Source organism: Coregonus lavaretus, assembly GCF_964263955.1.
Source record: "Coregonus lavaretus genome assembly, contig: HAP1_SCAFFOLD_1362, whole genome shotgun sequence".
Taxonomy (NCBI): Eukaryota; Metazoa; Chordata; class Actinopteri; order Salmoniformes; family Salmonidae; genus Coregonus; species Coregonus lavaretus.
This window is the reverse complement of record NW_028163696.1, coordinates 35,954-43,876: the sequence shown is the minus strand read 5'-3', so window position 1 is coordinate 43,876 and position 7,923 is coordinate 35,954. Positions and strand designations below refer to the sequence as shown.

The 7,923-nt window shown below is 47.9% G+C and overlaps 1 pseudogene across 1 annotated transcript; it reads left to right on the top strand.

The window, feature by feature from the left end:
* Nucleotides 1-2,933: 2,933 nt before the first annotated feature.
* LOC311117858 (DENN domain-containing protein 2C-like) lies at nucleotides 2,934-7,679 on the top strand (annotated as a pseudogene). The gene is made up of 2 exons: nucleotides 2,934-2,947; nucleotides 5,667-7,679. The product of its transcript is annotated as a DENN domain-containing protein 2C-like (transcript).
* Nucleotides 7,680-7,923: the final 244 nt, after the last annotated feature.

The window sequence follows — 7,923 nt, the reverse complement described above, 5'->3', positions numbered from 1 at the left end:
TACGGTACATATTCATTAGAGGGAGCATTCACCAGTTTAGCGTTTGATGTAACAGTTATAATAACAGTTTGTACTATAAATAACGGTTTGTACAATATAGTAACATTTCTTAAATGTTTATAACTGGCCCTTATGTTAAGATATTGTATGTTTGTTTTCAATAGTGTTGAACTGTAAATATTATTCTGTGAGTCCAAATGGTGTAATAGTGAATGAAATGAAACAAAACGTGTTCAATAATGTACTGTATGAAGTAGCCCTATATAAAGGTACAAGACATGAGTTAAAAAAACTATTTTTCTCATCGCTAAAATTGTACAGTCGTGGTCAAAAGTTTTGAGAATGACACAAATACTAATTTTTATAAAGTCTGCTGCCTCAGTTTTGATGATGGCAATTTGCATTTACTCCAGAATGTTATGAAGAGTGATCAGATGAATTGCAATTAATTGCAAAGTCCCTCTTTGCCATGAAAATGAACGTAATCCCCAAAAAACATCTCCACTGCATTTCAGCCCTGCCACAAAAGGACCAGCTGACATCATGTCAGTGATTATCTCGTTAACACAGGTGAGAGTGTTGACGAGGACAAGGCTGGAGATCACTCTATCATGCTGATTGAGTTATAATAACAGACTGGAAGCTTTAAAAGGAGGGTGGTGCTTGAAATCATTGTTCTTCCTCTGTTAACCATGGTTACCTGCAAGGAAACACGTGCCGTCATCATTGCTTTGCACAAAAAGGGCTTCACAGGCAAGGATATTGCTGCTAGTAAGATTGCACCTAAATCAACCATTTATCGGATCATCAAGAACTTCAAGGAGAGAGGTTCAATTGTTGTGAAGAAGGCTTCAGGGCGCCCAAGAAAGTCCAGCAAGCGCCAGGACCGTCTCCTAAAGTTGATTCAGCTGCGGGATCGGGGCACCACCAGTGCAGAGCTTGCTCAGGAATGGCAGCAGGCAGGTGTGAGTGCATCTGCACGCACAGTGAGGCGAAGACTTTTGGAGGATGGCCTGGTGTCAAGAAGGGCAGCGAGGAAGCCACTTCTCTCCAGGAAAAACATCAGGGACAGACTGATATTCTGCAAAAGGTACAGGGATTGGACTGCTGAGTACTGGGGTAAAGTCATTTTCTCTGATGAATCCCCTTTCCGATTGTTTGGGGCATCCGGAAAAAAGCTTGTCCGGAGAAGACAAGGTGAGCGCTACCATCAGTCCTGTGTCATGCCAACAGTAAAGCATCCTGAGACCATTCATGTGTGGGGTTGCTTCTCAGCCAAGGGAGTGGGCTCACTCACAATTTTGCCTAAGAACACAGCCATGAATAAAGAATGGTACCAACACATCCTCCGAGAGCAACTTCTCCCAACCATCCAAGAACAGTTTGGTGACGAACAATGCCTTTTCCAGCATGATGGAGCACCTTGCCATAAGGCAAAAGTGATAACTAAGTGGCTCGGGGAACAAAACATCAACATTTTGGGTCCATGGCCAGGAAGCTCCCCAGACCTTAATCCAAATGAGAACTTGTGGTCAATCCTCAAGAGGCGGGTGGACAAACAAAAACCCACAAATTCTGACAAACTCCAAGCATTGATTATGCAAGAATGGGCTGCCATCAGTCAGGATGTGGCCCAGAAGTTAATTGACAGCATGCCAGGGTGGATTGCAGAGGTCTTGAAAAAGAAGGGTCAATACTGCAAATATTGACTCTTTGCATAAACTTAATGTAATTGTCAAAAAAAGCCATTGACACTTATGGAATGCTTGTAATTATACTTCAGTATGTCATAGTAACATCTGACAAAAATATCTAAAAACACTGAAGCAGCAAACTTTGTGAAGACCAATACTTGTGTCATTCTCAAAACTTTGACCACGACTGTACTATGAGAAGGGATTTGGTTGGGTATTGCTCTGTTTCTTTCAGTTCAATAAAAGCAAACAAAACCACAAAAATATATTTAACTTAGTGTCAACTCTTTTATGCTAGCCTCCCTTTTCACAGATATGCCAGCTGTTTACCGTCTCTCAAAACACAAAAAGTTCAATACACTTGAACTTGAATAATCTCTACAAATGGAACAGACATGCACTCAGAGGAGAGTTGTTTATCTCTCCTCTGTTTATCTGTTGCATTGTGAGAGCCATTTAGTGTTTTTACATAACTAGCATATTAGTGAGGCAGCCACAACAGCCGAAATTCTGCAGAGAGCTCTGATATTTCCTTCCCAGTACTGCTAAAACATGGGACACAGTTTGGGACACAAAAAACAACGGACACAGTGGGAGAAGCCACTCGTTAGTATCTATGAGTAGGGCCAGGAGTTACTCCTCTACTAACCTGACCAGAATAAACGACCCACCGGGCACAGACGTCAATTCAACATTCATTCCACGTTGGTTCAAAGTAATGTCATTAAAATGATGTGGAAACAATGTTGATTCAACTAGTGTGTGCCCAGTGGGTATTGGCACTAGTTATAGGCTATAGTGCCTTGCAAAATTATTCATCCCCTTGGCATTTTTCCTATTTTGTTGCATTACAACCTGTAATTTAAATGGATTTTTATTTGGATTTCATGTAATGGACATACACAAAATAGTCCAAATTGGTGAAGTGAAATTAAAAAAAGAACTTGTTTCAAAAAAGTCAAAAAAATGAATAACGGAAAAGTGGTGTGTTATGCTATGAAGCCCCTACATAAGATCTGGTGCAACCAATTACCTTCAGAAGTCACATAATTAGTTAAATAAAGTCCACCTGTGTGCAATCTTAGTGTCACATGATCTGTCACATGATCTAATCGTACTACACCGGCTCTGACGCTCGTCGGATGTGGCAGGGCTTGCAAACCATTACAGACTACAAAGGGAAGAACAGCCGCGAGCTGCCCAGTGACACGAGCCTACCAGACTAGCTAAATTACTTATATGTTCGCTTTGAGGTAAGTAACACTGAAACATGCATGAGAGCATCAGCTGTTCTGGACGACTGTGTGATCACGCTCTCTGTAGACGATGTGAGTAAGACCTTTAAATAGGTCAACATTCACAAGGCCGCAGGGCCAGACGGATTACCAGGACGTGTACTCCGAGCATGCGCTGACCAACTGGCAAGTGTCTTCACTGACATTTTCAACCTCTCCCTGTCTGAGTCTGTAATACCAACATGTTTCAAGCAGACTATCATAGTCCCTTTGCCCAAGAACACTAAGGTAACCTGCCTAAATGGCTACTGACCCGTAGCACTCACGTCTGTAGCCATGAAGTGCTTTGAAAGGCTAGTCATGGCTCACATCAACACAATTATCCCAGAAACCCTAGACCCACCATAATTAGCATACCGCCCCAACAGATCCACAGATGATGCAATCTCTATTGCGCTCCACACTGCCCTTTCACACCTGGACAAAAGGAACACCTATGTGAGAATTATATTAATTGACTACAGCTCAGCGTTCAACACCATAGTGCCATCAAAGCTCATCACTAAGCTAAGGACCCTGGGACTAAACACCTCCCTCTGCAACTGGATCCTGGACTTCCTGACGGGCCGCCCCCAGGTGGTAAAGGTAGGTAACAACACATCTGCCACACTGATCCTCAACACGGGGGCCCCTCAGGTGTGCGTGCTCAGTCCACTCCTGTACTCCCTGTTCACCCATGACTGCATGGCCAGGCACGACTCCAACACCATCATTAAGTTTGCCGACGACACAACAGTGGTAGGCCTGATCACCGATAACGATGAGACAGCCTATAGGGAGGAGGTCAGAGACCTGGCCGTGTGGTGCCAGGATAACAACCTCTCCCTCAACGTTATCAAGACAGAGGATATGATTGTGGACTACAGGAAAAAAAAGAGGACTGAGCACGCCCCCATTGTGTCCACATCACCAACAAACTATCATGGTCCAAACACACCAGGAGAGTCGTGAAGAGGGCACGACAAAGCCTTTCCCCCTCAAAGATTTGGCATGGGTCCTCAGATCCTCAAAAGGTTCTACAGCTGCACCATCGGGAGCATCCTGACTGGTTGCATCACTGCCTGGTATGGCAACTGCTCGGCCTCCGTCCGCAAGGCACTACAGAGGGTAGTGCGTACGGCCCAGTACATCACTGGGGCCAAGCTTCCTTCCATCCTGGACCTCTATACCAGGCGGTGTTAGGCCCTAAAAATTGTCAAAGACTCCAGCCACCTTAGTCATAGACTGTTCTCTCTGCTACCGCATGGCAAGCGGTACCGGAGCGCCAAGTCTAGGTCCAAGAGGCTTCTAAACAGCTTCTACCCCCAAGCCATAAGACTCCTGAACATCTAATCAAATGGCTATCCCCCCCCCCCCCCCCTTTTACGCTGCTGCTACTCTCTGTTTATTATCTATGCATAGTCACTTTAATAACTCTAACTACATGTACATATTACCTCAATTACCTGGACTAACCGGTGCCCCCGCACATTGACTCGGTACCGGTACCCCCTGTATATAGCCTCCCTACTGTTATTACTATTATTAAATCGACTAACACATTGACTCGGTACCGGTACCCCCCTGTATATCGCCTCGCTATTGTTTTTTTTACTGCTGCTCTTTCATTATTTGTTACTTTTATTTCGTATTATTTTATTTTTTATTTTTGTGTGTGATTTTTTTGGGTATTCTTTCTTCAAACTGCATTGTTGGTTAAGGGCTTGTAAGTAACCATTTCACTGTTAGGTCTACACCTGTTGTGTTTGGAACATGTGACAAATAACGACGGGGCCAGGCTACTGTGGCCTGACAGGCACCCTCCTCAGGGAGGCCTCTAACCCAGGACCCAGGGAGGCCTCTAACCCAGGACCCAGGGAGGCCTCTAACCCAGGACCCAGGGAGGCCTCTAACCCACGACCCAGGGAGGCCTCTAACCCACGACCCAGGGAGGCCTCTAACCCAGGACCCAGGGAGGCCTCTAACCCACGACCCAGGGAGGCCTCTAACCCAGGACCCAGGGAGGCCTCTAACCAATGACCAAGGGAGGCCTCTAACCCACAAACCAGGCCTCAACATCAAGCAGAAGATCTCTCAGTGGGAAGGCCTCTGTCAACCAGACAGCGGTGGGAAGGCTGATAGGGTCAAAGCACTTGCACCAGTTGCATCCCGATCTCTTTCAGAGGATGTCCAGGGTAACGGAGTATGTAGTGACAGTAGGAGAGGCGAACCTCACGGCAAAGCTAACCTCTCTAAAGCCAAAAGCCTGGGTTTAGATTTCAGGGAAAACCTACAAGCACGGGGCATACACACAGGCATCAGCAGAAAGTCGGATCCCCCTCAGAATCACTCCTGTTTCAGTAAGACTTCAACTGCAATATCAGAGTCCAAGCCATTTACAGCGCCTTCGCAAACTCTTACAACAGACACTACAAACATCTTCCAAGTAGAAAGGATCATCACCACCAATGGCGAACTGAAGTTGGGTGGTGTGTTGGAAGTTAAGTTGACCAAACCCCTACCTCTGTCAGTGGATGACCATGGAGAGAGCCTGCCCCCAGGGAATTTCTACACCTCAAGAAGCTTCTGGCGGAGGCTGGAGGGAGATTAGTTGTTCTGGGAGAAGGGAAGAAATACCTCAGCAGAGCTTCAGAGTGCTGTTGGTCCAGTGACTCACCTGCCACTGAAACCACAACAGACGTTTCAGTATCAAGGAGCAGACAGCACCCCAGCACACTGGGTCCAACACCAAGAGCAACGGCATAACCCACCCACCTAGATCTCCACCACCCCTGTGTCCTGTCAGCCGTGGCAATGGGTTTTCCAGACACAAAAATAGCAGGAAGTCATTTGAGTTTGAGGATGTGGTGCGGTTGACAGAGCAGCAGGACACACTGGGAAGTGAGGCCAAGCGCTCTGGCCTATACCACGCCTTCTCTGACGACAACATTTATGAGGACATTATCTCTGAACCACTGACCAGAGACAACCCATATGAGGATGTCAAGCCGTCTCCTACTATGTGTCTCCCCATCGGGCGTCCCCAACCCTGGACCATGACACAGAGACAGAACCCTCGCTGGCAGCGACACCACCCTCCCCTACAGAAGCCCCCCCCCTAGACCTGCCTTACCCAAGCATCCCACAACCACCCATAAAACACACAGACTGCCTCAGTATGTCAACAGGATTCATTTGATCTTTGACACCAAGCGAGGGAAGAAGAGAGTGAAGAGCCAGGGAGGTTCAGCTCGAGAGGAGACCAGTGGAACTGAGAGTGACCCACAGGACAACACTAAAGGAGGGTCCAGGCGCTCAGTCTATGTCCAGTCCACGCTAAAGCGGAGGCCAGGCTACCGCTCCATGGAGAAGGACCTGATCCAGCTCCAGCAACAGCAGCTCTTCCAGTTCTTTGTGGTGGTGTCACTCTGAAAGAGTTTCTCAGGAAACAACTACTCCCCTGAGATCATGCAACAGTTTCCCAACAAGTTTGAGAAGTCTTCTTGTCACTCCCGTGAAGCAGAAGACCGGCTGAAGGCCATTCCCAAGTTCTGCTTCCCAGACTCTCAGGACTGGTGGCCTTCTGGAGACCTTCACAGTGAAACCTTCTCTTTTGTCTTGACGGGAGAGGATGGCAGCCGGTGGTTTTGTTACTGTCGTAAGATCCTGCCAAGCGGAAAGGGGAAAAGAAGTTAACTGTATTGTAAGCAGGATGGGCTGCTACAACCTGTTTGCTAAGATCTTGGAGGAGGTAGAGAGGTGCAGGGAGATCTGTCCAGCCCTAGTGTCCCCCTTCATGCATAGCGTCATGGAGGCTCCTTTTCCCGCCCCTGGATGCACCATCACACTCAAGAGCTTCCTCGCAGGCTCAGGAAATGAGGTGCTGACGCTGTATCGGCCGGTAGACTCAAGGCTGGCGCACGTGGACTTTGAGAGCCTGCTGCAGTGCCTGAGCGTTGGGAGACTCCTACAGGTGTTTGCCTCTCTGCTACTGGAGAGGAGGGTCATCTTCATTGCTGACAAACTCAGCGTGCTGTCTCGTTGTGGCCATGCCGCGCTGGCGCTGCTCTACCCGTTCACCTGGCAGCATACATTTGTGCCCGTGCTGCCCGCTAGCATGCTGGACATTAGCTGCTCTCCCACTCCCTTCCTCATGGGGGCACTGGCGCCCTGCCTGCCCGAGCTTCTGGAGCTGCCCATAGAGGAGGTGCTTATTGTGGATTTATGCACAGACAAGTTTGTCAAACAGCTTGGTGATGAGGACTGTATCTTGCCAAGTAAGCTTCAGGCTGCACTGCTGCAGATCCTGGAGGAGAGAGAGCAGATACTGCGGCAAGATGAAGGAGACTGCACAGGAGGCCAGCAGTGTGGGCTGAGCTCCCTGGTGTCGGAGGCCTTTGTGCATTTCTTTGTAGAGCTGGTGGGCCACTACTCCCTCCACATTGGCGAGAGCAGTGCCAGCCGGGCTCGGGAGCTGCAGAGGGAGAGCTTCCGCAAGTCCCACCCCTCCCGCGGGGCCCGCCTGTTCCTGCAACTCTTCATGGACACACAGATGTTCGCCGGCTTCATCCACGACAAGGAGCTGCGCAAGGGAGGGGGCAAAGGGCTTTTTGAATTTAGAGCTGCAGAATATCTGGCCTCAAACCCTGAATCTAGTGGGTTCCTCAAGGGACTCAAAGGACTCGGGATGAAATTCCTACTGAAGAAGTGACAATGTTGAAAATGCTTCTGTAGGAGAAGATCAGGATCTTATGCCGGATTGGCCAAGACACGTGTGCATATGATGTCACAGCTATAGATATGTACTTGAATCGACCAGAACATAATGGTGTTTGGCACATAGGTCCACAGTCTTAGATATAGGGCTTGGGTTGAGACACGACCATTCTCTTCGTATTGCACTAAAAGCACTCCATGCTGGAGTGAAGTGCAATTGTAATTGGAGGAAAACTGGA